Genomic DNA, 5,603 nt, shown 5'->3' with positions numbered 1-5,603 from the left:
GCCGATACGTATCAATACTCATCGATACGTACCGATATATATATATATCGATACTCACCGATACGTGCTGATATATACCTATACGTACCGATCGATACATACTGATACTCACCGATACGTACCAATAAATACCGAAACGTACATTTTACCTCAATTTTATATTTTTCATAGAGTTGTATCGAGGCATGTCGTATCGTATCGATGTGTATTAGTGGTGTATTGATGCATATCGGTATGTATTGTAGGATATATATCGATACGAAATGATTTAAAAAATTCAATGTATCGTATCGGTGTGTATCGTATCGGCCGACTAAATTTAAGATACGTATCGGAGAGTATCGTATCGGTATCGGAGATACTTAAAACCATGAGTGAGTCCCTTTTGCTACTAAACGTGCATTATAACATTCAACAGAACCATTAGCATGAACCTTAATTTTTTATATCCATTTACAACCCATGACATTTTGATGGGGTTGAGAGGGACATGAACCCAAGTTCCATTCTTTGTTAAGTCATTATATTCGTCATTCATTGAATTTCGCGACTTGGGATCCTACGGCATGTGTAAAACAAGTGAGCTCCGAATTAGTAATGGTGGCAGTACTTAGAAGAGCAGAGGGAGTAGGATGATGAGTGGATGAAAGGGTCATAGGATTGTAGATCTCTCCACCCAGTTCTACCATTAAGTCTTCCGAAAATAACTCCAAATTCACTGCCTCTGCGAGAACCTGTGATTTCACAATTATGTAAGGAGTTAATATATTGTCAAATGCTGCTACACAAGGTCGAATGCCTCCAAAACACTGCCCAACTGTAATGTATCCAAATCTTACTACCATTGCATCCCTGCGTTATCCAGTCACTGTCTAACATTTCCAGCTGTACCAGATCACTGCCTGATAACTCTGTACATTGTGCCACTGCCACATCACTCCACCAGCTGTACCGCTCTGTTGACTCATACTGCATTGTGTTGATAACAATGACAACAACACAGGCACTGTGTGTACAACAGAATGTAAGGAATTAAATCTTCTAAAGCAACCAGTTGCCCAGTTCCAACTAAATTGTCGAACATAGTCTTAATTTTCTGCAAATGTTCTTCCATGGACTGACCCTTTTTCTTGATTCTCTATATTTGAAGGCACAGTCGCATCAACATAGCCTTGGACTGTGATGAAAACTGCCGCTCAAGTGACTTCCAAACATTATTTGAGGTTGAAAGGCCAACTTGTCTTGTTTGGACATGGAAATGAGCCATCAACATATCCAAGAAGCTCGTGCCCTCTCAGTAATGGAAGAAATTGTGATCTCCATAGCATGTAGTTGTGATGCACAAGCTTGATTGAGAGAAAATGACGGAGAAGAGGAGGAAGGGAGAAAGTAAATGTTATGCCCGGTCATGGGCGCTGATACCATGTGGAAACAAGTTGATGAGTTGAAGAAATTCTATTCTCCATATATATATACTAATAGTGGTGAGTTTATATACAAGTGAGAAGAGAGAATCTCCCCTGTTACAAGATTAGGACAGCTAACAACTAACTACCAGTTGGTTGCAACTGTTGACCACTAATAACTAACTCAAGTAAAACTATTAAAACTGTATAACCGATAGCTTATACTCCAACAATGTGCATGGTGAAGAGGATATTTGACAAAATGAGTAAGAGTAAGGGAACAAAAACTATCCACTAAGATCCAATCTAATAAATGGCAATTTCCATGGTTGTCAAAACGAACAGTATGAAGATGGGTGATACTTAAACCCTACACAGGGACAAGTAAGCAAACATAAAGACTTAACTATCTATATGTTTGGAGTTTGGGTAGTTAAAGACAACTATCTATATTTTTGGAGTTTGGGCAGTTATCCACACAACATTGTCAATCATTTCGACAAGCACGCTTTCATCCAGCTTAAGAGCTTGAAACTATTAACGAATATAGCATGATTTAGCAGTTAACACACAATCTAAGACGAATAATGATAACCATAGGCTCCCGAAATTAATGAAATTGTGAGGCATCCAGCTTAATTTATTAACACATCTTGTAGGAATGGATTCCCAAATATATATATACAAGGGGAAAAATATTAGCATATTCTACTCAGTCTATGTTGCGGTTTTTCATTAATTGAGTTCATAAGCTCAGCTGCAAAAAGGAGGAAGCGCAGTTGCCAAGAGAAAAAAAAAAAAAAGGTACTGAGAGGTGAGAAGCCAGTTGTTGTAATAGTGAATCCCCTCCAAAATCCGACTTCACCTATATAATCGAACCTTAAATTGTATCCACTACTTTCTCGAGCCCTAAGTAGATGACAGAAAGTGGGCATGAAGCCATAATACAACAATATAAACCAACGCATAAAGCAATTCAAAATCACTGTGATTCTCCTCTCACAGAAATAGTTGCTGGAACGAAAAAGAATCAGGTTTTCAAACGCAACAATGATTCAGGGATATTCAAACGCTTTCTAGAAGGATAAGTGAGAAGAAACAAACCTGTTGAATCGACGACGACATGAGTTGAGCGATCAGCGACCCAAGCCGAGCTTACCCCAACCTCTTCCATGGCGTTCCGCGATCCACTAGTTTCCGTTCTCTTCGTGTCTCTCTATTAATGGTGATATAGACTACTGTGCATCTGTGATTCGAACCCTAAAAATTCTAAAATGTCGGCCAATGGAAACGAAGCAGCTAATTAGATAGGAAAACCCTGATTTTCTACATTCGAAATTTCCCGCAACGGCTCTTTCGGGTTTTGCTCTTTGCAACTTTTAAAATTTGTCCGCGCTAAACATTTTTAAAATCCAACGACTGAAAATTTTTAAGAGCTCAATCCCAATTTAACCCTTCAAATACCTCAAATTTTCATAACCATTGGATCTTAAGAATATACAAGACTAGCTTGAAGCCTTGAACACATATATTACAACCGTATTGTACGCCACTTTGTTGAAAGTGTGTCCCTCAAACCTAATTATTTAAATTAAATTGCTTGTTCAATTATTAAGCATAATTTATCTACTTGCTTTGATAGTCCTTAGGTTTTAACCTAAACTTATTCATGACCATAGATGGGATTGGGCAACCCGTTCATATGGTCGCTGCACAATGTACTTATAAATTGAGATTCCATGATACAATTGTGAGTGTATATACTATATGTAAATCGAGAAAGATCATATGAAAATTTCATAAATGTATGTGTTTTTCAGTTTTCAAGTCAACTTTCAAAGGCACAAAGCTAAGTATTATAAAATAATAATAATAATAATTACAAAATAGAGATGTATAAGTGGCACTTAAGAAAACATGAATGAAAACAAATGAGAAATGAAGGTCAAACCAAGCCTTTGAAATGCATTTCAATTGATCGCCCCATCATCTACTTGATCACGTTGGCCCTGTGCTATTATCGGGGCCAATGGGAGTATGTGCTCAAGTAGGGGTGTCAATACCTAAATCGAACCGGTAAAACTGTCCCGGATCAAGCCAATTGAACCCGGACCAAATCGAACCAAAATCTTATTGGGCCGATTTCAGTTTGGCATATTGTAACCCCCTTAACAAATCAAACCGCCCTGAAAACCGATTGAACTTGAAACAAAACCAAAACCGATTCAAAAATCGGACCTAAACATAATCAAACGGGTAAGAAACTGTAAATAGTCAAAAAATCACAAAAAAATCAAAATTTGCACAGTTTTGTATGGAAAATCATACCCAAAGCAGTGAAAAAAACCGAAACCAACCCGATTACAAACCGAAATATCCTCATTGGTTTGGTTTCAGTTTCACCATTCCCATACCGAAACTGATTCAACCCATACCAAAACCAGCCGAACCAAACCGTTGACACCCCTATGCTCAAGCATCCACAAGGGCTATGGAATGTTATTCAATTCCCCAATATCTGACCAAGTGCACAACAACTGCGTAGTGTTATTTTCTTCAATGAAATTTAATTTGTCATATAGGTTTTGTCTATACAATGAAATATAGGTTTTGTCTATACAATGAACTATACAGTCTACATGAGGACTTGATTGTGCAAGAGACCTCCGATTTAATCCTAGCAACCTAATTTCCAGTTTGAATCTCTCAATCATAATCTGGCCCATCGGTTGAAAATTTACAGACCTAGCTAAAAGAAGGCAGGTGGGTTTCAAATAAGTTTGGACTTTTGGGCTGAAACTCAAGGCCTGTTTGATAACATTTCAATAAACGCGTTTCTGTGTCTAGAAACGGCATAAACATAACAAAAAGCGTTTGATAAAACTGTTTCGTTTCACTTGTTTTCAAAATTGAAATTTCTACCTATTTATGGTTCAATAAATAACTCAGACGAAACAAGTTCTACTTATTTCACCGTTTATGGAAATGACTCGTGGCCATTTTTTCACTGGTTACTATCGACTTCCAGAAACACGACTTATCAAACACCTTCAATTCCATTTATGTTTCTAAAAACGGAAATTTATGTTTTTACCGTTTCTTGAAATATAAACAGCATAAACGTTATCAAACAGGCCTACTTTGCTGGTTCATACGAAACTAAAACGACCCCTTTTATAAAAAATGAAGGATTCATGGTTTCTGGCACTTGGATGGTACTAAGAAATAAATACCAAGGCAACTTTGAACATATACATATAGGGATGAATAACCATGGAACCACAACTGCATATTTATACTCACTCCAATTGGAAAAACACTCACTTAAAATTCAACGAAAAAACGATACACTACTTGATAAAGCTACTTCACCATGGTGTCCTTTTAGATTTTTACCAATAGGGGTTAGGGTTTTTGGTATTAATGTCAATATTTGATATGGATTGGAAACACGTTCAAAACAAATTTTTTTTTTTTGGGTAGAATATACATGTGCAATTTTAAAAACAAGGGTTGGGCATGTAGCTAACTTTCGATTAACTAGTGGTATACACTAATCACAGGATTGGACACCTAAGGGCAAGATGGTATTTTCCAAAGGGGAAAGAAATAAGAAGACACATGTTGGGCACCATGGTGATGCAAAAACATTATTTGCAGTGAGTGCGGTGGTGCAATTAGCATCGGATGGTCGAGAGGATATCAAGGAGCGTGCTTAGATGCTCTCAACCATCCGATGCTCACTGCACCGCCACACTCCCTGCAGAGAATAGTCATGCCAGACTTTTCTCATAAGAGTAAATAGAAAAATGATTTATGTGGGTTGAGTGTGACCTTGGTGCCCAAACACATGGGGAATAACTGGCTGCCTGATGAAATTGAAAATGACACCTGATGCCTAACGCCTAACGCCTAACGCCTAACGCCTAACGCCTTTGTTGATGTTCCTTCGTTCGTTCCCATTGACCATTGTGCACGTACATGGTTCGCACCCCCCCACCCCACAGGCAACATTTCCTCAAAACAAGTCACAAATCCTTTTTTTGACCAATACTTCAGATACGTATTGAATCATTAAGTGGAAAGACACCGGCTAAACCCGACCCGATCCATTTCCATTTTGCATCTTTTGCGTAATTGAATCAAGAAATCCGGAGTTCCGGACAGAAGGGGTAAAGAATAAAAGCTAAAGTGAAA

This window comes from Macadamia integrifolia, chromosome 3, assembly GCF_013358625.1.
Source record: "Macadamia integrifolia cultivar HAES 741 chromosome 3, SCU_Mint_v3, whole genome shotgun sequence".
NCBI classification, from domain to species: Eukaryota; Viridiplantae; Streptophyta; class Magnoliopsida; order Proteales; family Proteaceae; genus Macadamia; species Macadamia integrifolia.
This window is presented reverse-complemented; position numbering follows the sequence as displayed.